We start from the raw sequence: 26,790 nt of genomic DNA, 5'->3' as shown, positions 1-26,790 counted from the left end.
AATCAATAGAAAGCATAGCTGTGGAATAAACATGTTCATTCCAAAACATGGGAACACGTGCTTCCTTCTGGCACCGAGTACAGATCTCACTCACCAGCTAGCTCCCAACCAGCCAAAGGAGTTGGCTAAAGGACCTTTTATTTTATTTTGTACAGGGACTGGACTTTGAGAAAGTGAATATTTCCCCAAACCTTAGTAACAAACTGTAAATACAATTCCACTTCTTCAAAAACCTCTATTAGGAAAGCCTCATAACCCCAAACCGAAATCACAGCCTGAACCTCGGCTCTCAAAAGCACCCCTCAAAACTTCGAGCATTTGTTGATGCAGCCTCCCTATACCATGACCCACTGTTTCAGCAACGACATTGAGCGCTCTCAGGTGTAAATAGCTATTGCCCATTTTACCATCAAAGCAAGAGCCAGTACAAACTAAGATTCTCCTTACGTCGCACTAGCAGAGGGCATGGCAACCACTGAGTTAGTGGATGTTTTCGGCAAAGCAAGAAAGGCTGTTTCTCCTTGCTTTGAACGAGGTCCCACCGTGTGTCAGTGCCACAAAGCCTGCCACAAAGACTGCCCCAGACGTCATTTTAATGAACCACAGCATCCCAGAGGGAATAACACTTACGGTCTCTAATCGCTGGAGGCAAAGTCTCGGGAAAGTTCCTGGGGCACTAAGTTTGAGCGCGGCTCCCGCGCGCCCAGGGTGCGCGCTGCCTGCCCGGGCACAGGAGAGGCGAAGGCGGGGAGCGGCCCGCGGACACGGGCCCCTGCTCCTGGGCGCTCCCTCCCCTCTGCCAGCCGGGGCCGTCCCTCTCCCGCGGCCTGCGGTGCTGGCATGCAAAGACCGCGGTGCTCACCAGCCCTGCGCTGGGCGGGCGGGTCCTCTGCGTGGGGGGGTGGGGGCGGGGCGGGGAAGAGCTGTCAGCTGAGACGCGGAGTCCAACCCCAGAGGCTCTAGCAAGGAAGCCGCGGGTGTAGTGGAGCGAGGAAGCAGACGTTTTTGGAATGCAGGGCGTGGCCCTCTATCTCAGCAAAAAAGAAATGAATGAGTCAGCCCGTGCAATGCTGGCCAATAAGCGTGTTCACTATAAGCGTGTTCACTGTCGGTTAAGGCGGAACTTTCCTTGATTTCTATCAGGCTCAGGAGCCTTTTACAGTCTGTTTTTTTTCCCCCCCAACTTCAGCCTTTAACAACTTCAAGAAAATGGTAGATGGCCTTTTAAAAACTCTTATAAAATGAGGATTAATCTTGTTATGATAGATACTTGAACACTGGATGTACACGATCATTTCTATTCCTTAGTAAAAGTTCTAGAGACAGGCAGCAGTCCTGGCTGTGATGAGGATAGGATCTGGGGGCAAAGCAGATTTGGATCTGACCGCTGACACTGTATGACCTAGGGCAGGTTAAGTATCTGCACTGAGGGGAGAGAATGCTCACCTAACGTTGTTTTTGTGCTGGACAGACGGTATGTAGTAATACACCGCAAGCCTTTGGCAGGTGCTTGACATACAGTAGGCACCTGATGCTAAGTCTTGGCCCTTTTAGTTCTCCATCAGAATCTCCAAAATCGTGGACAGGCGGGCTCATGATTTTTTATTAGTTTTCAATGTTAAGATATCCAAAGAATTTTAGAGCCTAAATAGTTCTTTGGGATTACATGGTCTGAATCCCTTACTTGAGTGAGACAAAAAAAAAAAAAAGTTTTTGGTTTAGGATACTTGGATTTTGGTGTTCTTATTAATACAACAGAAATTTTATTAGTAGCAAAACAAAATGCTTAAAATTGGAATGATTTCATTATGCTACTATTAAACCAACTTTTAATAAAGTAAGAGTGATTTTGGAAATACTCATTCTATCTGGGTCATTGTACTGTAAACATTATTTTGGAATAAAATTATTTAAAAGAAACTTGAAGTAGTTGGCAATTAGCAAATTATAGGAGACTATAGAACAGTTAGGGCCTGAGGACTAGGTAAGAAATAAGTTGATTGCTTATAAGGGTAGGGAGTTTTTACAGAGGAAGAATTTTTTTTTTTTTTTTTTTTTTTTTTAAGTTACAAATTAAACCTTCTTAGCTTTGGCGAAGATCTCCTGAGTTTAACTTTCTCATATTTGTTTAGAGCCAGTCATTCTATAGACCAAGATAGAAAATACTCAACAACCAAAGATAAGATCTAAAGTGAGATCAAGGACCCTTTCTAAAATGCTGTTCTTTTCTCCAAACCAGCACGGAAGAGTAGAAAGACCTATACGAGGAGTCAAGAGCTCCTGTCCTAATTCCAACTCTGCCAGTAAGTGACCAGGTACGCAGCCCTAGGAAACGGCTTCATCTCTCTCTGAAGATCTCTAAGAGTTCTTCCACTTGAGAGACTGAATTATGGTCAAAGGGAGCAGGTGCTAAGGTACAGCACAGGGAATTTAGTGACTATTATCAGCATCACTATGTCTGGTTCCAGATGGGTACTAGAATTATTGGGGTGATCGCTTCGTTAGGTGTATCAATGTCTAATCACTATGTTGCACACCTGAAACTAATGTAATATTGAATGTCAACTATAACTGAAAAATAAATTTAAAAAAATACAAAACAATTTTAAAATAAATTTTTTACAAAAGGCAGGTGCAAGATAAGCCTATCACCTAACATTTATCCTTTAAAAAAAAAAAAAAAGATTTTATTGGGGAATGTGGGGGAACAGTGTGTTTCTCCAGGGCCCATCAGATCCAAGTTGTTGTCCTTCAGTCTAGTTGTGGAGGGCGCAGCTCAGCTCCAAGTCCATTCGCCGTTTTCAATCTTTAGTTGCAGGGGGCACAGCCCACCATCCCATGCGGGAATTGAACTGGCAACCTTGTTGTTGAGAGCTGGCGCGCTAACGAACTGAGCCATCTGGCCGCCCCTCTGGAAGCTCAGTGGCAGCTCATTGTCTTCAATCTAGTTGTGGAGGGCGCAGGTCACTGGCCCATGTGGGAATCAAACCGGCGACCCAGTCCTTCAAAGCTCGCACTCTAATCAACTGAGCCATCCGGCCGCCCTCCACAAGAAAAGGCATAAGTTGGTCCTATCTCCTAGATGATAAAGCGGATAAATCTCTTTTGACTCTCATATTCCTCGTAAAGGTAATCATATTGTCCTGGCTACCTTCAGTTAAATTCCGGAATCATCTGATCTCCCTCCCTCTCTCTGGACCATTCACTATCAATGGGTATATACATATACGAGAGCTTCCTAGTATCTTTCACATCTGTACCGTTTTTTTTCCATTCCTGGGTCAGGCATTCATCCCCTCCTGCCAGAGTGGCTGAGGCTGAGTGTCTCCTAACTTGTTCCAGCTGCTACGTCCTTTACTCTGTGCTCCCAACACATCACTACCATCACATGCTAAATGTCAAAGTCCAGCATGCCATCCTGTCATGAACCTTTCCTCACTCTGTCAATTAAACGCCTGCAGTTTTACAGAAGGGATCAAAAGGAAAACATATGCTTTATAGGCAACTTTCCTCAAACATTCATGAAAATTAATACGTATTTTTAAGCACACCAATTTTCTGCTTACAAAATTTATAATCAATTACACTGGCTAAACTAATAATATGTCGGCTGTTCCACCAAGAGCAGAAGCTCTTTTATATGAGAAGACTATATATATACCTGGGGTGCCAAAAAATGTATACACATGACTTGTATTCATCTTTTGTTATCAATATATATCGAGTATTATAATTTTAATACAGTTTTTTCCTTTCTTAAAATGTGTATGCTTGGGGCCGGCCCGGTGGCTCAGGCGGTTAGAGCTCCGTGCTCCTAACTCCGAAGGCTGCCGGTTCGATTCCCACATGGGCCAGTGGGCTCTCAACCACAAGGTTGCCAGTTCGATTCCTCGAGTCCCGCAAGGGATGGTGGGCTCTGCCCCCTGCAACTAAGATTGAACACGGCACCTTGAGCTGAGCTGCCTCCCGGATGGCTCAGTTGTTGGTTGGAGCGCGGGCTCTCAACCACAAGGTTGCCAGTTCAATTCCTTGAGTCCCGCAAGGGATGGTGGGCAGCGCCCCCTGCAACTAAAATTGAACACGGCACCTTGAGCTGAGCTGCCGCTGAGCTCCCGGATGGCTCAGTTGGTTGGAGCCTGTCCTCTCAACCACAAGGTTGCCGGTTCGACTCCCGCAAGGGATGGTGGGCTGCGCCCCCTGCAACTAGCAACGGCAACTGGACCTGGAGCTGAGCTGCGCCCTCCACAACTAAGACTGAAAGAACAACAACTTGAAGCTGAACAGAACCCCCCACAACTAAGACTGAAAGGACAACAATTTGACCATTGTTCCCCAATAAAGTCCTGTTCCCCTTCCCCCAAAAAAAAAAAAAAAAAAAAAAAATGTGTATGCTTTTTTGGCACCCTCTGTATAAATCCTATGTGCATATGAGCAATTCAATAAACTTCATAACGCTGCAGTGTGAAAACTGCAACTGTGTGTGTGGGGGCAGAGCCCCAGAAAGTAGTTTCCAGGCTCTCGGCCTCACATAGACAGGTGCTGGCTCAGGTAGTAAATGGCCATCAACTGTGATTGCATGGCCATCAGCTGTGGCTAGTTGGCCATCAGCTGTAACCAGTGAGCCATTGGCCACTAATATAACTGCTGTGGGTACGCTAGCAGAAAGAGGAAAAAAGAAGAAAGAATGGGGGCTAGCAAGAAGATGGCGGCTGGGCTGGCAAGCGTGGATGGCGGTTTGCGGACAGTGTGGATCCAGCCTCCAGTGAGAGTATAGTGCAGCCAGAGAGAATATAGTGGTATGACTCCCCTACCTATGGCTCCGTGGGTGTTCCTTTTTGGCCTGGCCATATCCTGTGTTCTTGTATGGGGAGCAGGAGCAGAGACCCCGCAGGCCACCCCGCATGACAGTGTGTATATATAGACATATGTAGATACACTGAGATTCATGAAAGAGGAAGGGAAAGCTATCGCAGGAAAGTGAGAGGTAATCTAATTTGTTTCTATTGTCCAGGATCCAGTCAAGCTTAAAATTCACAGAGTGGGTGCACAGTTCAGGAAGGAGGGTTTCCTAGCTGTTCGCCTGCAATCATAACCCAAAGCACTTAAGAGGTGTGTGGGGATAGAACCAGGAGTGCAGTTTCCAGGCTCTCAGCCTCACGTGGAAAGGTGCTGGCTCAGGTAGTAATTGGCCATCAACAGTGATTCTATGGCCATCAGCTGTGGCTAGTTGGCTGTCAGCTGTAACCATTGAGTCATTGGCCACTAATATAACTGCTGTGGCTACGCTAGCAGCAATGGGGGGCTAGCAAGCAGATGGGGGCTGGCAAGGGCGGAGTATGGCTCCTGTTTCCTGTGTCTCCAACCCAGCCACCAGCGAGACTATAGTGGTATGACTCCCCTATCTATGGCTCCGTGGGTGTTCCTTTTGGGCCACACCATGTCCTGCATTCTTATGTGGGGAGCGGGAGCTGAGACCCCGCAGGCCGCCCCGCGTGACAAGGTGTTTACAATAATCCTTATGCTTTGGAAATGAGAGCACAATTACCAACATTGTTAGAACATTCTCACAATAGAAAAAGGGTAACTGTTTCTAGGATGTCTTTGTTGCCTATAGTTAAAATGCAAAGTACAAAGACTCATTCCACAGTCTGAAAAAAAGTGATTATTAGCCCACGCACTCAATGTCATGACGCTCAGTCATTCAACAGCTGGCCTCCACCTCTCCAAACCCCATCTTCCACCTAAAAAACCCTCTGCCAAATAACCCACCTGGCCCACTTGTTCCCCTAAAGCAGTGGACACATTACCACATTCACATCTGGGCCCACACTATGCCCTCTGTCTGATGACCTTCCCTCACTCTTCTGATGAGTCATCATCTTCCAGACCCACTGAATCCCTTGCTTTTCTTGGATCCCTTCTCACTGGCTCAAGCCTCAGGGAATTCTCCTCTCCTCCAAATGTCTATGGACCTTATTCTTTGTATCTCCATCTCAAAACTGACATATAGAACCTTAGCATCTTCTTTCGTTTTGAGATCCCTGACTTTTCTTTCTCTCCAGATGACCGAAGTCCTTCTAAGGCAGATTGTGTTTTAGAGGCCTTGTACCTGCCAGGACCTAGTAGATTCTGAATAAATAGTCATCGTTGATATAATGATACTTAAGTTATATAACAGCCACAAAGGAGAAAGGAAAACTTTCCTTTTGACTGCTGACACATCAAGAATAAACAAATAGTATAGCTGTTCAAACCAGTTGGCAAGCAGAACTCAAACGGCAGATGCATTTCTTTGCTCTTTACAACATATTCCAATAATATAGAACGCTATTGCTGAGAAAGTAAATCTGATACTTCCTAAAGGGAAGCAGAGTTTACAAGAGTGTTGTCCCATAAAATCTCAATTCCCCAAACACTAATCCACTGAAGAGAAGAGAGGCATTCAGTCATTCTATCTTCCCTATCAAGCAAGGAAAACAAACATACATATTTGATAATCTTGCCAAAGTACCAATTCCTCCTTAAATTGAAACACCTGTTTACTGACAAGCGCTCCTAACCATAAATGGTAGCAAAGGGTAATTCTTCAAGGCAACTCGTAACTACCCGAACCATCCTAAGTACCCATTGTGTATATGGTTTAAAATCAAAAGTTATATGACATTTGCATTAGAGCAAGGCTGTCAAAAGAGGCATTACACACACACACACACACACACACACACACACACACACACAGAGTCACCAGTATCCTTTCATTAGTGCTAATACATTTCTGCTTTTACGAGATGGGAATAAATGCCACCATTGTTCTCAAAAACCATGCCATCCATTGGCTATCCTACTATGCAATTATATTTAATCACATTTATTATAATTGCCTATGACAAAGACTCACTTCTTTAACACTCCATGTATAAACAACTAAATGAATTAGTCAGCACTAGTGAACTTGCAGGTAACAGAAATGGCAGTTGAAGCAGCACAGGTGAAAAAAGCAAGGTGGGATGTATTGACTCTAAATAACCTAGCAACAAGAAAGCCACAGCTGGGCTTTAGGAGCAGCTCAAAGGGAACTGCACAAGGATGAGATGGCGTCTTTGCCTCTCCAGTTTGGCTTTGTTCTCCCTTCCGGAAATCGGCCTTCTTCCACTTAACTCCCAGCTCTGTCACTAACATGGAGTATTCCACAGTTGTAATTTTAAAAATTCTCTAGAAAAACTCACACTGGTCCAGCTTGGGGACAGGCACCCGCCCCAAAGGCCAAGGTCCCATGTTTGTTGGGTCTACACTACAACTACCTAGTTGGATTGGTAGGAAGAACAGTAAGTTCTCCAGAAGGCGAGTTTACCTCCCAGAAGTAGGAAGGAGGGCTCATTTGTCTGCCCCCCAAACACCACCACCTATCAAGAAATTCCATTTTGTGTCTAATGTGAAAATCTGATCTAAGCAGTCCTCAATCTGGTAGTAAATGACATCCTAAAAGTTCACTTTTAGAGTCTAAAAGTTAATGAACTCTTATGTGGCATCACGAGAGACAACATGTACAGACTGGCTTCTCTGGCCATTCTTTAACTCATGAGTTATCTGAAGTATAATGTTAATATTTCTAATACTATACTCATACCCCATTCGTAACATTGTTCCTATAGGAAAATGTATTTGAAATTCTACCAAGAACAAGAAAAAGATGCTCAATTTAATTCATTTACTGAGTATCTAGTAATGACAGTTGCTTCCATTGTACACACATTATTTGACATCCAATCTGTACACAACTGCACTGAACCCATAAGGCAACTGGGAGTCTAGAAGGTTTTGATGCCCGAAGTCAATTGTCGAGATGAGTCCAAGTCAGCTTCCAAAGCCACGTACAGTGTGTTTCACTCGAAAGCGGGGACTATTATGCCTGATCCTCACAGCAGCCACAGAGGCACTGAGGACAACGAGAGCTGCTGTTTCAGATTCTGTGTAAATATCTAGATTTCTCTGCAGAGAAGGGACTGGGGGCTGTCATTGTCAACAGCCACACACTCACTTTCTGTATCCTAAGCGAAGGTACTTCTCTGTGGTAGAACAAAAGAAAAGATTTCTCGGCGCAAGCCTCACACTTTACTGATACTTGTAATTACATGAAAATCATTGGAACATCCAGGGTCTATAAATAGTATCTTCATAAAAAAAAAAAAAATCTCTTTTGCCCTGTTGGAAAAAAAAAGGGCACTAACTATTAAAACACCTGTCTAAGGTGTTTGAAAAGAAAATTAAAACTGCAACCGGTAAACCATGGCAGCTCCCTGGGTGCTCCTTCCTGTCTGACTGAGGCTCACAACCATTTCTTTCTGTGCATGTCGAACAAAAAAGTCTGAAAATCTTTGGTCCAAGATGGGACTTTAATAATAAATTAACCCTGTGCCTTTGAAATCAAAGTGAAGAGGTGGTCAGAAGTAACACGATAGAAAATAGCTGGATTCAGTTATAAAGGACAGGAACAGCTAAATCATATATTGTCTTAACCCAGAAACTACTGGTCAGATAGACCTCTAGAAACTTTTGGTTTCACTCACGGTCCATAGTTAGAACTAGTCACTAGGAGCATAAAATTAAGTTAGATCTCCTTAACGTCTCTCAGATTATTAGACACATGACCTGATATATGGCAGGTCAACTCCAAATTATTCCAAATCGAGGTAAGGTATTACTAAGCCAAGGCAAACTGGTTCTCACATGCAGAGCCTGGAATACATCAGACACAAGAAAAAGAAAAAGAAAAAGGAGCATTCTAACAACAGTGAACTCCATATATCATGGGAAAAAGAACCAATAACTTGAGGCGGGGGGAAAAAAAAAACCAGTTAATAATTTACTAAGAGTTTAATTTTTTTGTAATAGTGTGTTAAGCAATTTATATTATGGCGGAAATTTTTAAGGTTAAGTCACCTGTGAAGTTAGAGTTTACAATATATATCAAAAGAAAGGACACATATACTAAACTAGTGAATGAGTCATTATAAATTGATTCACTAAAAATACAAATTGAGAATAAGGAAATCTAACAGGTGTTACAAATTAAATGGTACAGTAAATACATCCTAAGGAGGAAGGGATAGGAGACGATTAACTAATGGAAAGCAATGACACTTGAACAACATCTTAAAGATGGCAATAACAAAGTAAGGACACCTCCATGAACACAGCTTACCGATTATCAAACTGACATTCTCCTTTCGCACCCAACTATCTGCCTTGTTTTATAGCTATGAGAATACACAGCATCCAGTCACATTGTACTCTAAGATTCCTGAAGGCTGGGTCTAGAGCTTAGATTATTTTAAATCTCCAGACATCCAGGCCTTGACATGGGACATGTTCTACAAATATCTGAATTAAAAAAAAAAAAAAAAAAGATCAATTCTAAATACCATATGCAAATGCCTTAATTGAAGTGATAACCTCCGACAAAGTTTTGCCCCTTCAGTGCAAGAGAAAGACTGCAGGACAGCAATTGTAATATTTCAGTTCAGGCTAAATGCTGCTGCAGGAACGAATAGCACCAACATTTTGGAAGACAGCACCCTTGGAGAAAGGTTTATTTCTGGCTTCTGTTTAGTTCCTTGTAGGTGAGCTGTGGCTGGTCTCCAGGTCCTCTCTTCACTCTGGGACCAAGGCAGAAGGAGCACCCCTAACTGGGACATGCTGGTCTCATGGCAAAGGGAAAAGCGAGACGGCAGGACCAGGCCATGTCTGTTAAAGCTTCTCCTCGGAAATGGCATTGGTCATTGTTGTTCACATTTCATTGGCCAAACTAAGTCCTACGGCCAAGCCAGCCATGGGGGGAGGGGGTCAACCCTCAAAGGGGTGGGAAAGCATAATCCTCCCATAGGGGCGGAGGGTTTGTAGGAAGGAACAACAAATATTTTGACAATAATATAATCTACCACAATGGAAATGGAAAACGGCTAAAGAAATGCTTTCTTCCCTTCAGTAATGATAAAAGATGGAGTTTTATAATAAAAGCAGTCCCTCTGTTTCTAGTGTGGTACTGTATGCTGTTTTCATATCTTTCAGATGTTGTCTTCTTGTGTCCTCACAACCTTCCTATTGTAGTCCCAGGAATTCCCCAAAGCCCCAGCAGCACCTGAACTAGAACACCAAGTGTGGTGTTTTCTCCCTGGCGTCAGCCTTGGAGGCCTCCATTTCACTGGCAAAAGACTCTTCCTAAGAAGGTTTGTGAGAGCTTGAGTCAAACGGTGTACACACAAGCACATAAAGCATTCAGTAAATGAAGTAAGGTCGTATTATTGTTAAATTGTGATATTTGCCCTCTAACCCCTATCTTTCTCAAATTATCTTTAAATTTTAATCATAAATAATTCATTTAAGTGTAGAAAATATAGTTACTAATGATATTTCCTTCAGCTTTCAAAACCATAAGCTCCTCTACTCTTACAGGTTTTTTTTCTATAAACACAGATACTTTTTTCAGCTTCTATTACCTGTTCACCGGCTGACTTCTTAAGACTCTCAAAAATTTTTGGAAAGCAGAACTATTAATAGTTTTTATTTCTCCCCAAAATAAGGGAAATTAAGGAAAACTGAAGATACTCAGAATCTTCATTTGAAGTATGATATAGATTCCAATATGGCTGAGAATAAATAAAGGGCTTAGCATCAAAGATTTTCTATGTTCTACCTCGAGCCCTAATCAGCACTATTCTCCTTCTCCCTTTGCAATCTACTAAACTACAATTCTAGCCTTTCCCTAGAATGGGGTATTCCTTCCCCACCTCTGCCTTTTTGCTCAAACTCTTTCTTCTACCTAGACCGTTCCCTAAGCACTGCCCCAACTGTTCAAAGATCCTGCACAAATAATTTGGTAAGTGCACCACAATTCATGCACAAAGATGTTCATCATTGTGTGCGTTACAAGCATGAAAAGTTTAGAACAACCAAACTGCCCATTAATAGGGAAATGGTTAAATACATTATGAACCATACATACATGGAATAACAAAAATGATACAGATGTATATTTATTGATGTGGCATGGTCTCAATATACTGTCAATTGAATCAGCTTTGAAAACAGTATTCATAATGATCCATTCCAGGGAGAAAAAGGTATGTATCTAACCTAGGCATACAAAGAGTATGGAACACACACACACACACAAAATCCAATATTAATAATGGTATTAATAATATTATCATTAATATTATTAATGGTATAATATTATTAATGGTATCTCTGCATATTGGTAATATTGATGAGTTTTCCACTCTTAATAATTTTCCCATTTTAAAAGTTCTTTCCAATTAGCATTTTTATTTTTTAATAATTTTTTTAAAAGGTATTTTAATTAAAAGGCATTATTCATCAAGTACTCGATTCAAATATCATCTGCTCCAGAAACAATCTTTGATCTAGCCCACTCTTGCCATGTAGGTAATTTTTCTCTCCTGTCTGTTTTCTGAGTGTTTAACATATCTCTTATAACATCAACCACATTTGTTTTGAAATTATAGCTTTATATGTTCGGCCTTGATTATTAACTCCCAAAATGTAATAAGCCTGTCTTATTTGTATTGGAATTCACTGTCACAACCCATGATACCCAAGTAGCCAGCAAACTACTGAGTGTGTTGATATGAACATAATGCAAGGCTGTAAAATTTACACATTTGAAAGCTACATACCGAGCAACTCTCTAATCAAACATTCATCTATACGGGAATGTTCAGATATAGCAGAAGGTCCATTGTAGAGAGAGAAATTATAAATCAGAATATTTACCTGTGGTAAAATTTCTCTGTAAATTATTACCCCCATGTTTGTTTTCAAAGTTACCAAAGATACCCTTATTCAACTTAAGACAGAAGTCATTATTTCCTAATCCAGAGGCAAGTCTCTCAGATTTCCATCTACAAGCTTCCGCTTGAAATGGACAAGAATTACTTTTGCAATAATCCAAGTCCATCCCTGACTCAGTAGGCACTATAAATACCTATTGTGTTAGGATGAAATAAGGAAAATAAATGTTTTAAGATTACGTAAGTCTGATTCAGGGAATTGACACAAATGAATGTTTTGAAATACCTAATGCAATTTTTTAAGGTTTAATAAAGAATGTGTTTTGAAATTAGGTGGGTGAGATTTAAAATAAAAACAGCTACCACAATCTTAGCTGTTACTTAGCAATTTCAGGCTTCAATTGTTCCCTTCTAAAGGGCAAGTCAGAAAACTGAAGAAACTGCTTCTAGAAGAAACATTGAGATATCTGGTCCAGTTTCCATTCTTCCCTCCATTTAATTCCCTAAGATTTTAATCAAGCCTGTATAAACTTTAACTGCCCAGGTTTGGTTTGGTTTTGTTTCTCTCTCCCTGGAGACAATTCACTTTTATTAAAACTTAATTTCTGAATCAAAAGCAAAGCTACATGCCATAGTTCATCAACAGGAACCCTGGCTGCTAGACCTTGCAATGTCACTACCTGAGGAAATGAAGACATGAGAGAGTGTACAGAGAAGGAAATTCAAAAGGGAGTAAACAGTCTGACTCATCTCCAAGCATTGTCATTCAACAGCCAGAAGAGGTGAGGGGTTCCAGGGGCCCGTTATAAACTGAGTTAACAACTTGAGAACTCCAGTCACACTCTTAAGAAAATAAGTTTACATTCTAAATCGATCTTAGCACTTATCTTCAATTCCAGAAGCCATATAAGCATGACAACCTGGATCAACAAGCAAGTATTCAAAACCAAACCTTGCTTTTATCAACTCAACCAAAGTCTTACCACCAGGGCTGAGACAGATAATTGAATTGTGGCTTAGAAATGTCTTTACAATAGGAAACCTACAATCGGTGGTGTGCTGGAGCCAGATTTTACCAGCCCAACTAGAGTCAATTGTCATAGTCTCTGGATTTTTGGCAAGCCAGCTGTTAAACAGAGCCATGATTAAATGTTAAATTATATAAACATACAATTAAAATAAATTATATAAAAACAAAGATAAAAAAATACTCAAAATTCATCACTTCCTATTTACTATTATCTATGCTCTTGATATTATTTGCAACTATTTAATCTGGTTGGAAGTAAACTATATAATGGTGTCCTCCTGCACATTACTTCCCAAGTCGGCTTGTGGTGACTTGGTGGTAGTCTGAAATCAGCCATGGTGGAAGTATTTACACCACAGGAATTGGCAAACACTACAACCCTCTCCTTCCCACAGGACCAGCTCTTAACCCACCATTGCCTGATAGTAGCTAAGGAAGTTGAGCTGGCTAATCTTCTGAGTCATAATAAAGTAACCACTTCTTTTTTGGCCGTGTAATATACCAGTCACAGCGCAAAGTGCTATCCACACAGTCTTTCATTCCATAAAAGTATCAAATCCAATACACAGATGAGTCAGCTGAGGTTCAGAGGCTAACTACTAAAAACACAAGAGCAAGAGTCAGGTCTACGAATGTCTGACTCAAAAATTTATGATCTTTCCACTAGGCTACCCACCTACTAACATTATCATTATCATAATGAAACCAAAATCAACCACATATAACTGATAATTAGCAAATATTAATGGCCTCTAATGTATAAAAATGACACATACAAAAAGGGATATGGAAAATGTATAGAAAAAGAGCTCAGTTTTATTCATATTCACCAAGTTTATTCATATCTACTTCCAAAATGTACCCACAAAATGTAGGTAAGAATGGGGCCCACGGAACCAATGGGACCAGGAATATCCATATTTGAGAAGGACTATTCCAAGTTTAATATAAAAGGAATCCTCTTTTAGTCCTTTAAATACTTATGCTCTATCCACCAAACTGATGTACCCAACTGAAAATAACACACCCTACCAAGAAAGAATAATTTCTCAAATGTTAAGATAAATTTTTTGAAATATTTATGATATTTACTTTTTAAATATTTTCTCCTTTAGACTTTTAAGTTATTGGATTGTGCTATTCTTTCATCAAGGCTTCTTATAGAAAATTCAGGGCCGGCCCAGTGCTCAGGTGGTGGGAGCGCTGTGCTCCTAACACCGAGATCACTGGTTCGATTCCCATATGGGCCAGTGAGCTGTGTCCTCTACAGCTAAGATTGTGAACAATGGCTCTGAGCTGCCGCCGGCTGCTGTGTGCTGCCATGAGCGGCTAGTGGCCAGCATGAGTGGCCGGTAGCCAGTGTGAGCGGCCGGCAGCTGGCGAGAGCTGCCGTGAGATGCTGTGAGAGGATGACCTACGATTGGCAACTGACTGCCTCAGCCAGGGGGAGCGCAAGGCTCATAATACCAGCATGGGTCAGGGAGCTGTGTCCTACACAACTAGACTGAGAAACAGTGGCTTGAACCAGAGTTGGGGGGGAGGCGGAAGAAGGGAGGGAAAAAAAAAAGAAAGGAAGTTCACCTGATAGTCAAAAGAATTCCAAAGGGCTAACAGAATTTTACTTACTGATTATTTACAAAAATTCTTGTCATCTTGGCTTCCTATAGGTTACTGGCTTCTCCCATTTTCCCAGTACGTTCGCATCACCTGTCATGAGGAAAGAATCTGATCAGTTACATGCCTCAAAAAGACCATTTCTTGGTGTCTACATTAGTCTTTTTCTTTCTTTATACCCAAAACACAGAAAAATACAGTCGTCTCTTCCTTTCCCTCCAAAATAAAAAAAGGAAGGAAAGAATAACAACACAGAAGATCACCCCAAGAGAAAAAAAAAATGTTTGGAAAGCAGTATTTCTACTGTTGGGGTTTATGGTTGAGAATGCTTAAAATACCTGCCGTTATGTTTTCGGGAAAAGATTTTTAGTCCGTTTCCTGGAAGGGAAGAGTATTAGAATAACCACTGTCTCTCCTCCCCAACCCCTTCCTTCCTTCTCCACAAAAGTGAGTGACTAATTTGCCTGGGAAGACTAGAAAAAGCACTGGCTTAGCACTTAGCAACTGCACTGAGCCTGGCCTTGAGGGCCTCCCTCCAGTGCTAACACCTGGAACCCGCTGACTCCCTTCCATGCAGTAAACAGGACCAGTTTGCCTGCTTCTAGGAGGGCCAGCCAGCTTTCTCTGTCCCAGCTTCTCTCCAGTTGTTACTGGATGACTAAGTCATGGGTGCTAGGGCCCAATGTATGTTTTAGTTTCAGAGAAGGAAGTAACTGATACTTGTGAGTTCTCTAATCTGCTTTATCAGTAATTGAGCTAGATCTATGTATGATTCCCATTTCAACCCTTGCTCTATTTCTGAAATTGTTTTAAACTAATAGATAAGAAAGGTGAATAATTAATTAGGCAACCTAAACCACCAAAGAGCAATGCACAGATAAAACCTTGATTCAAAGACCTGCCACATAGTGGCCATGTGACCTTAGGGAAATCAATTAACCTTTTCCCAGCCTCAATTTCTTCATTTCTGAAAGAGCATCAAATGCCCTTTACTATACTGTGTGGTTGTAAGGATTAAATAAAATGAAAGGTATAATCTGCCGAAGTCAAGCATGCTTTGATCCAAAAAGGACATTATCCCAGCACCAGGGGCACCTAATGCCCAATGGTCAGACTTGCTACTTTCTCTGTATGTCCAATTCAAACACGGGAGGTTCATACAATTCATGGAATAATGGAATATGCCCAGCAAAGTGCCTGCCTTTTTCCAAAAGGATGTCATTCAGAATGGTATTTTACTTTTGTCTTTAAATTTCATTAACATTATACGGTCTACAACCTAAGGATCGGAGGTTCTACTTTCTTTCCCTTCACAGAAGAACACTGCATGAAAACACCCCATACTTACCAAGCAGAATGCAACTACTGCTCACTTTATATGAAGAACATATGGCTCCAAGTAGACAACACTTAAAATAGGAACCTGTTCTCTTTCCTCACTTGAAGCCTTCGTGTTAAGTCATTCAGAGAGTTGAATAATAATTGTAAAGTGGCTCCATACACTGAGGTACCATGAGAGACAGTGTCACCTCAGTTATAGAACAGACAGAACCTCAAGTTATCTAAACCATTAGGGTGTGTGTGTGTGTGAGTATACGTGCGTGTGTGCCATAAAGAAGAGAGAGAATAAAACAAGCACCACATAAACCCAGTAACAAAGAATTTGTCGACATCAATAAATAGCAGGAAGGACCTAAGAGTCAGACTTGTAGATTATACCCAACACTGAGGGCAACATGCCCACTGGCAAGCTATAGCTTTATATGCCTGGTTACTTGGCATGGAAGCCTTTAAAAGTGACGGGAAATGCAGGTTTGTTACAGGTTTACAATAAATAGGCTTAAACTCCACCTCTGCTATTTAACGGCAGTGCGGTCTTTGTCGGGTGATTTAATCCCTCTCAGCCTGTTTCCAAGTCTCTAAAATAAGGACAATAATATATACCTGGAGAATAATTACACAGATTAGAGATAACGAATTATAGTGCCCACCATAGACTAGCCATCAAAATATAATTGCAATGATTGTGTTTACTTGTCCAAGTATGATAGCCTATTAAATTCATAGTAACAATTGCAACTATGGTTATATAGTCCATTAAATTCACACTCTTTTCTACGTGAACATTTTGGAGAGGGGTTCAAATCATACTTTTGACAGCAACATAAAACTTTTCTACGTTGTGCTGAATGGAGTGTTAAGTAAAAAACCCCATCTTAGTTGCTGACCTTTACTAATGTGCAAACAGGAAGCTCTAGCTATGCATTCATTTGCATGCTTCATATCAGTACTGAGTTTCTTTCTTTGATGATCAATTCTTGAAAGAAGGAATGGATCTTTCCCACCAGTGCTAATTCTTCTGGTGTGCACTCTAGGCTGACCTCGCATTACAGCCTCATCTATAATATGGATTTGTCAGCTATGTTTTCAAGGAAAAAAAGACACACAAGTGCGGCAACACCAACGTTTAAACAGAACTCTCTGTCTAAGAAAAGCGTTCCCTGACTCCTATGTCATCCTCTTGGGGACTCACCCCAATGTTGCTGACTGCTCAGAACAAGCTGAGTACTCTCCTTTTACCTTCAAACGCAGAGTGCAATGCCCACAAGAAAATCTGCCTCTGACTAAAACTGTAGTTTGGTGACTCCTGATTTCTGAATAAAAACCACTTCATTTGCTATAGTGGAAAATATTTAAATAGGTTCAAGGAATCAAATTCATCCTCAAGGATGGTAATTTGCCACCACTATGGTTATTCGAAAGAATTACAAGTGACTTCAACTGACTTGAACGAACTAACCATTTGGCAGAAGACACTGTACTAAGTACTGGGGGTAAGAAATGGGTTATAAGGTGGTTGAGATAAAGTTCATTTAAAAGAATGCAGTGCGACGGCAGTATCACCAGAATGTGAGCAATTAATTCTGCTGATGCATTTAAAGAGAATAACCTGAATGTATAAACCTGGCTGGGATTGTTAAAAGCTCAGTACTTCTTAATCATGCTTTCTATACAATGTTGGGATTCTACCACAGTCACACGGAGACCTGGCCAGAAAGAATAAACTCCTTTCTGAAGGAATGCTCTTTGCTCTAGGCTGAGGCCAAGCCTACTCCCCCGAGGTGGAGGGAGACTGGTGGGCATCAAAACCAAGAGCATTTGAGAGCTAAGAGGCCAGAGGATGACATTTGCACCAAGGCTGCAGAAGTGGATAAAAGCTCTTGTACCCATAAGACATGACTGTTTGGGGTTCTTAGCCTCTTTTCTCCCGAGGAGTTAGTTCATTTAAAAGGAGTTTGGGGTTTCTTTATGGGAGACAGTGTCCTGTGGTCATTAAATGGACAAGCTTTGTGGTTACACAGAACTGCATCCCCCAACCTTTCCTGAAGACCTTGAGAATGTTGTTTAATTTCTCTACGCCTCCGTTTCTTTATCTCTAGGATGGGAGTAACAGCACTACTACAATTTAATGTTGCTATGCAGGTTAAAAGACATAATGCCTGCAAACAGTTTCATAATCATGGCAAACAGTAAGTATTCATCAAATGTTGTTGCTACTGGAAGAAGTACACTATCCTCACCATCAGGACACAAAGCCAGTACCAGAGTGACAGTGACATCAACAAAAAGAAGTATTTTCATAAGCTCAGATATGTTCCAGCCCATTTCACCAGGAGACCAGAAAATGGCTTGGAGTAAAGTTTCATTTTGTAATAAAGCACACATTATTCCCATATCTGTGCATAAATCTTGGGAACAAAGTGAGAGTGGCAGCAGTTTGTTGGCTGGTGGAAAACTCAAAAATGTTATTACCAGCCATAGAGAAACAGAATTGCATCTCCTGCTTGAGATTACTCAACTAATAAATGGCAGAGCCGGGATTCAAACCCAGGCAGTCTGGCTTCAGCGCTTGTTCACCTCTGAACGACACTGTCTCCTCAGCAAAGAGGAAGAGCAGTACCTGAAGAGCGATGAAGACCAGGACCGGACAGAGACAGGCATGAAACAACCCAGACGACTACTACGAAGAGCAGTTAATGGGGCCAAAGCGTAAAAGGACCCAAACTGCTCCTGTCTCTAAATGAGAATCTAAAAACACAGTCATAACAAGATATGCTCAAAGGATGGCACTGTGAAAATGAACTAGTTTGGGGAGTTCAGCGTTTACTTAAAGTGACCAGGCGATACAAAAGCTGAGAAGGCCCCACGTAGGTCCTTTACATAAGCCACACATTGACTTAGAAACAAGTGTTACACACCCAAAATATCAGCTGTTGAGGGAGGGCCCCTGTAGCATGAGAGTTGATTACCAAAGCAGTTTCCTGTGACCTTTTCCTTGCATCTTTATAGCCAAAAACAGGAGGAAAAGTCACTTAGGGTTATTGAATTATCTGCAGGTCAGAAAGAGGGAAGAAGACAGAAGGGATGGGAAACATGCACCTAGTTAAGTAGGAGAATGCATAGAGAGGAGAGTAAGGACAAAGAGAAGCCATATTCCTGGCCAGCCTTAAATGTTTCAGACACTAAAATGGCCCCAAAGATCCCTGTATCTTATTATCCATGTCTGTGTAATCCCCTCCCCTTGAGTGGAGGTGGGACCTGGGATTTGCTTGTAACCAATAGAATAAGGTAAAAATGATGGAATTCATGTGGTTATATCATGTAACATTGCAATGCCCATGCTGTTATAAGATTCCGTCCCTAGCTGGCTTTGAAGAAGCCAGCTGCCACGTGGTGAGCTGCCTATAGCGAGAGCCACATGAGGGCAGCCTCCAACTTACAGCTAACAAGAAGTGAGGCCCTCAGCCCGACAACCCACAAGAAATTGCCAACAACCAATCACAATGAGCCTAGAAGCAACTCCATCCCCAGTCAAGCCTCAGATAAGACATCAGCCTAGCTGACCCTCTACTGCAGCCTTATAAAGTACCTAAGCAAATCATGACCAGATAGATCCCTGACCACTGAAACTGTGAGATAGTTTGTGCATTGATTAAGCCACTAAGTTTGTGGTGATGTTGTTATGTAGCTACTGTGTTTCCCCGAAAATAAGACCTAGCCAGACCATCAGCTCTAATGCATTTTTTGGAGCAAAAATTTACATAAGACCTGGTCTTATTTTACTATAATATGAGACCCAGTTAATATAATATAATATAATACCGGGTCTTACATTAATTTTTGCTCCAAAAGACGCATTAGAGCTGATGGTCCGGCTAGGTCTTATTTTTGGGGAAATGCGGTATAGATAACTAATACAGAAGGGAAGTGAGGTACAAGTCCCTGATGCAACCCCATGTCCTGCAAGAGGAGGGTAAGGAAGAGGAAGGCCCAAGGCCCCGACCTGGGAGAGTGGTCCTGCCCTTACATTGTCATGCGTCCTCCTATTCACGTATCTCTGATGCAGGCCCTCAGTCTCCTCTCTTACCAGACAGGTCCTCTCACCCCATTATTTACATTTGGAGGACATAAAGGAACATACTTACCAAGGAAATAACAATCTTATAAATGGTGATCAGTTTCTCTGGCTGGCTTGAAAAAGCTATTTCACATGCCAAAAAACGACACGTTTAAAATAGCAAGAGCATTTTGACGATCATATGAGCTATACTATGACCCTACCCATCATAAAGTAATTTTAACATAAGTATTTTAAATGTGATGTATCAGACTTAACCATTTTATAGAACCTATGTTTGGAGAGATAAGTTGGAGATTTTCTATGTTAGTGGTTTTAAGAATGGAATTAAAATAAAACATCCAAAGTTCCATCTGAATTTTGCTAACATGAGCTCTTTAAAAACCAAACACATATATTCTTAAATCTGAGCAAGTACCACTGGCTTCTACAAATTAATCCCAGTAACAATTCCCAAGCACACTATACAGCTAAGAAAAACTAACTACTGAGCCAGAGACCTCTTACCTCAATAGGCCATCTTGCTACAAGCAGAAATCCTACAATCACATCATTTGAAAGCTGGAAAATCGTCATTATGTAATCATCTAGTCCTGGCCTCTCAGTTGACAGGTGACGACACATAGACCCAAAGACGTTAAGTGTCACCTGTTCAGTCTCACTCAGCAACACAACCTGGGCCTCCTGTTTCTCAGGCTTTTTTATACTCAACTCGACCAACTTCAGCTTCAACACCAGAAAGAATGAAATCACTGGTATTAAATATTCTGTAAGGAAAAAAAAATGGAACTAACTTTCCGTGACACTATAAAGCTCCTACTTGTAAAAACTAAGCTCTTTAAAAAAAAAAACAAACAAAAAAAAAAAACTAAGCTCTATGGCAATAGGAAAAAATAACACTGAATAAACATTCATATTAAATAAAAGCAATGCACAGTATTTTCTAAGGAAACTGAGATGTCCGTAACATAGGCTGCCTTTTCTTATGAATGAACAGCTTTTTCAAAAAAAAAAAAAAAAACATGGATGTTAAATAGGGAAGAAAATCAAAAGAGGCCTAGAACAAACACTTGTGAAAGTATATGTATTTCATTGCTTTCCACATCCCTATTCCTAAATTCACTGATTCATTCCACAGATATTTTGGGGTCACCCACTATGCCAAAGCATTGTGGTAGGTGCTGCAAAAAGAAGCCTGTCTGGACATAAACAAATAACGCTTATTAATATTTTCAGCAGAAGAAACCACATCTAAAGAAGCAAATACTGCAGAGATGGAGATTTCCAGTATGTGTTTTGGTAGGCTGTTAAGAATGCAGACTGGAGTTCTCTTATCTCCTAGAAACTTCCATACTTAAAATAAACAACAACTTGTTTTTTTGTGTAATGACAGCACACTGATGACAGCAGTGGGAGTTAATCACAGGAAGAGGTTAAACACCCCCAGGTCATATCCCTCCAGAATTCCTGTTACGGAATTTTCTCAGCAGCCTAAAAGCAATTTTTTAAAAAGAAAGTGATCGTTCACCCACCATTCTCCTTCCTAATCTTTTTCTCAGTACCAAGAATAAATATATGTTTAAAACAAAACAAAAAGACACCAGGGCTTATTTTCCCCCATGTAGCCAATAGTTTCCTCTCCTCAACATGAACTTAAACCTCTAAGACATCACTTACCCTCTCTGTGTTTTAAATGCGTCTGAGTGATCTGACATAGTATTGTTGCATAATACTAATCATGCTAGCAATACTAATATTACTAAAAGTAAAAACAGACAAACTGCTTACTACACGCTGGGCTCTTTTCTAAATGGTTTACATGTCCTTACATTCATTTAATCTTGACACCAGCACAGGAGGCACATCACTATTATTGCCTTAATTTTGCAGAAGAGGAGACTGAGGTAGAGTTCCTGAGAAAACAGGCACAGTCAGTCATGCAATGCATCCAGTCACAAAGCCTTGGTGGGAAACCTCCCCTCCCCCGGCCTCCTCTTGTCATTTGGAGGACTCTGCGTTCGCCTAACAGCCCCGTCTTCTCCCAACCCTCCCCCGGCTGAGGAGGAAGGAGCTTTGCAATGGTGAGTTTGGGAGAAGAGCCTGGTCATTGTTCCCCAGACTCCTGATTTCCTCCCTTTCCAGAGCCAGCCTGCCCACAGCTGAGGGGCATCCCAGGTTGCTCCCTTCTTCACTAAGAGGGGGAAATTGGTCTCACGTGAGCGTGAAACACCAGAAAGCCCACTTAGCTGCAACTCTGATCAGCTTTACTTCCAATGGACCTCTGTATGTCTAACTCCCATTGGTCTATCCATTGCTCCCAAAATTGGGTGAGAAAGAAGGGTGTTCTTCAACGGTCCATCTTCCCAAGCCCTGCCACAAATAGGTTTCAAAACTGAAATGCGTGGCAGGAACTTTGTGGAAAAGGTAAATATTTCTTTTACAAAAAAGAAAATCAAACCTCAAAGGGATGCAAGAACATAACACAGTTCAACAAGGTATCTGCAGAGCGGGTCATTGGTGAACCTGCTCCCCGTACTCACTGGTAAGTGGGTCCAAAAGACAAGGCTATTCCTCTACTTGGACCTAAAAACACCATCTCCTTTCCAAATACATAACATCCACACAGGTAACCTTTTCGACTGCGGTACCCTAATTTAATGTAGTGGGAAATTCCTTAGCATTGGTAACTGTAGTTATTTTCACAAAACGGGCAATGTACTTCAATAGTATATATTATCATCACCTTGACAGAGTCTGTATTGTATTAACTGCATGATAACTCTATAATAGCAAGTACAATGACAAAAATACTACCAACAACTCTGTCATCCAGGAATAGCAATGTCTTTAATCTCTACACTTGTCATTTGATCTTTATTCTCAAAATGTAGTGCTTCTGGTTTTAAAAATATATGTAAAAGGGCTTTCTTTCAGTAATATTGATTTTTTTTTTTTTTTTTTTTTTTTGCTATAGAGATAGTTTAAAGCAGATAATTTAAGCTTCGTGCTTTCTTATTCAAACTATTTAATAAGAATAGTTTCCTTGGCGTTACCTGAGCAAAAATTTCAAAATAAAAAACAAAACACATTTATTCCACAATACATTGGAAAGCAAAATTAACCTTTTCATGGATGCATACAAGTGAAGGAAATCAGGCATCCAGCACCATCAGATTTATAGAAAAGAACAAATGACAGATACACTGGTATTTACATGCCTTGAGCCTTACACCAACCCTGATGTATTAATAGATAAGGCAGCTATAGCACTATCTCTTTTCTCAGAAAAAGAACCTGAGGTTCAGAGGACAGTGACACGCCTAAGTTAACCTATGTTCTAAGTGGCAGGACTCAACTTTAAACACAGGTCTTCTGCTTTTTCTCCTCTAGGCACCATGAAGTGAGAAGTAATGGGAAAAGCCTCTGAGAATGTCCAGTGATCAAAATTTAAGTGGACAGGAGCTGAAAACAAAGGCTGACAGTGATGCAGTGTGATGTGATACAAGGTGATGTGTCAGCCCCACTTATTATTATTAGCACAGCCTGGGATACCTGGGAAGAAAGGAGAGAAGAAAGAAAAAAATAGACAACAGAGATAACAAACTGCAGACTGGCTGTGGAAAATATGAGAAGAAACACCAACCGAAATAGAGAAATTATGTGGGGCACGTGGTTATGGATTATGCCTAAACCAGTAGTTAGCAAACGTTTCCTGTAATGGCCCACTCAGTATTGCAGGTTTTGCAGGGCATATGGCATCTCTTGCAACTACTTAACTCTGTCATTACAGTGCAAAAGCAGCCACAGATGCAAATAAATGGACATGATTTATGTACCAATAAAACTGTATTCATAAAAACAGGTCTCAGGCCAGATTTGACTCGGCAGCTGTAGCTTGCTAACCCCTGGCCTAGATAGTCACCTGGCCTCCAAGTGAAACCAATGACATACCAAAGAAGCAAAGAGAAAGATGCTACAGCCTCCATAAAAAGTCTAGGGACAATATAACCATTCGGCTGGCAGCAAGTACCACTAGGTGCCAAAAGAACCTAGTCTGTGGGGGCTCAGCATGGCCTTTTGATTAAGAAACTGAAGTGATGCATTTGTTCAGTCTCAGTTCATCCAAAGTTATTAACATTCAAAGAACCAATCTGTAAAATATCCTGTCGATTATGACTCACAGAATTGTTAAAAGCCCAGTCTTATCACATATTTTACAGGGATGATGGTGGTGAAAAATCACCCCCATGTTCCAAAAGTAACCACAAAAGAAAATTGTCCCAAACAGGGGCAGCTGAATGAATCCTGGCTTCCATCACTGACAGTTTCTCTCCCTGGAAAACTCCCCCTGACTTTTCCTGTCCTATTTTCCTACTCAGCTCGAACTTCTCACTTAGGTATCAATTTAAACATCTTTTCCTCCAAGAAGCTTTTTCTCAAACATTCTAGATCAGGTCAAGACACCTGCCGTACATTCATATGACACTGAACTTCTTCATGACTCTCAGAATACCAAGCATCCTTCCTAGTTGAACATCTGCATCCCAGCTGGACTATAAACTTTGGTAACATCTAGGAACAAGGCTGGCAATGAGAGTTGGATTATTCGGTTGGTGCAAAAGTAATTGTGGTTTAAAAGATTGAAAATAATTGCAAAAACTGCAATTACTTTGGCACCAATCTAATAAATAGAAGGCTTTGGCATTTCAAAATGGTGCCCTGCATTGAGTGACTAAATAAAAAGCTGGTGATAATTAGCAAAGCATGATTCTGCAGAGCCACTTTGGGGCTTTTCCAGCCTGTACCATATACAGTATGATAAGACTAGACAAGACTAGGTCCAGGTACCAGGGAGCAAATTGCTCCTACACTGAAACAGAGTGAGAGCAGGTCACCCGTTCCTGAGTTTGTTAAAGTAGAAACTACAGAGAAGTTTCTCTGATGCTTATCAGTTAAAAAGCACAAATGTGGTTTCAGTTAATGATAAGATTTTCACTATCCCAGGCCTCAGCATATTCAGAGATATTTAGCTGGATAGATTTAAAACACGTATCTGCACAATTTCTTTTTGTTTAAATAAATATACACAGCATATATAAAAGTACAAACAGTCACATACAGAACTGCTTAAACTAAGTGAGGGGGGAAAAAGCATATTATAAAATATGTATAGTATGATCGATTTTTACAAATTAAAACAAACAAAAGTAACTGAAAAAAATATGTGCTGCCCCTCCCCCAAGGTGGTTTGACCTGTTAGAGGTAACTTGGGTTAATTTAATTTACTTCCTTTTTATTTGTCAGTATGTTCTTCTTTTTATACAATGACCAGCTATTTTTTATAAGGAGTTATTTAAAGTTATTTCAAATAAAAATCTCTGCTTATTAGGCAATGCTTCAAAACTGTTGAAGAGAAACATTATACATAGGGAAAATGTGAAACAGGGCAGTGCTGTTATTACTTAACATAGCTTTGCTGACAACTGAAAATGTTTCTGACCTTCCTACCATTCCTACCAATATCCTAATGACGATACATTTTACCAGGCGGAGCATCAGCAGACAAAAGCACCCCAGTATCAATGCTGAGGGTGTTAATTTCAGTTTCTAACTACAGTTTTACTTTTCCTGGACCGTGACATATTTTAAGTTGTCCTAATTTCTCTCTAGTCTTAGACTCTGAGAACTGCACTAACTTATCTAGCCAATTTTAGTGACCAAAATGAATTAGGGGCAGATAAGAAACTTCAACAGTGAGATCTCGTCCTTTAAAAGGTTATTTATGTAGGTCAGGAATTGGCAGCCAGACATTAGGAATGCTGAAGTAGTTACTTGAAACTTATGTCCAGGGCTCACAATGGAGTCTTTAAATACATACACCTAAATCTAATATGTTAAATTTAAATTCATGTGGTCATCTAACATCAGGCTATGCCTACATTAGAGTGATTACCAAATTTCCCATCTTAGAATGTGCTTTAATGCCTTATGTTTCTTTTCATAAATACTAAGTATTTCATAAATACTGTCTTATGTTTGAATACTGCTCTATTGGCCAGTAACAACAGTTTCATCAATTATACATGACGAAGATATTTTTAAACTCCAAATGAAAAGATTTGACACCTCTTTACAAAGATCTGAAATAAACCATACAAAACACATTCTTTACGAGACTGGCTTTATGATAACAGAGTTGCCCTCCATGCAGTAACAATTATAAACTGTGAACAAATATAAAAATCAACTTGGAGGGCACTAGAAAACAACCAAAAGCAGGCAGCAAGTGGACAATCTACATACAACCCTTAAAAGAAGGGAACCACAGTGGATGAAATTTAGTTACACAGCTTATCCCATAAGGGCACAACCAAGTCTGTGCCACAGCAGATGGAACGCAAGCAGCAAACCACAGTCACATTGGTCAGAAAATGGGTCTGTCAGGGTAGCTGAAAATTGAGGAAGAAAAATCCCCCAGATGAGGAAGTCATAGAGGGTGAAATCCCAGATTTGCAAATAAATTCCACACTTGTTGGCTAAACTAAGAACTACAAGACTACAGGGATCCTGCCAGGGAGAGGGAGGAGAGAACAATAGTTAAAAAGTTTTTAGAAAGCTGCCATATTCCAATAGCTGCCCACCTCCAAGGAGTTTAAAGTTTAAGACATGCCAGGTTTCAGGGGCCTGGTAAAGGCCTCAGACTTTCCTTTGAAATGACATAAGCACCATGGCTTAAGGAATAAAGATAATTTATCCTGACTAGAGGATGTTTCCTGGGAAACATAGACAAAATGAAAATACCAACGCATAAAAATGAGCCTACATAATATTCAAGCTGATTAGCCATTATTTTAACTATTTGTTTGAAGAAAACACAATCTCCTCAGGGGAACATAACAGAATCCCAAGTCCTTTAC

At 40.8% G+C, this 26,790-nt stretch overlaps 1 protein-coding gene across 15 annotated transcripts in view; it reads right to left on the bottom strand.

Moving 5' to 3' along the window:
* Positions 1-26,790, bottom strand: part of SGMS1 (sphingomyelin synthase 1) — a 253,582-nt gene that overhangs the window by 83,792 nt on the left and 143,000 nt on the right. For 12 of the 15 annotated variants that reach the window (XM_019738682.3, XM_088791977.1, XM_074339421.2 and 9 more), the window contains one exon: positions 14,467-14,547. The exons of 1 other annotated variant lie outside the window; for it this stretch is intronic. The gene's annotated coding sequence lies outside the window, so the exon portion shown is untranslated. Of the gene's footprint in view, positions 1-630; positions 870-14,466; positions 14,548-26,790 lie in introns of those variants that run through there. 2 more of the 15 variants (XM_019738721.3, XM_074339425.2) reach the window with 2 other exon arrangements.

Source organism: Rhinolophus sinicus, chromosome 15, assembly GCF_057876585.1.
Source record: "Rhinolophus sinicus isolate RSI-liver-muscle chromosome 15, RSI-T2T, whole genome shotgun sequence".
NCBI classification, from domain to species: domain Eukaryota; kingdom Metazoa; phylum Chordata; class Mammalia; order Chiroptera; family Rhinolophidae; genus Rhinolophus; species Rhinolophus sinicus.
This window is presented reverse-complemented; position numbering and strand designations above follow the sequence as displayed.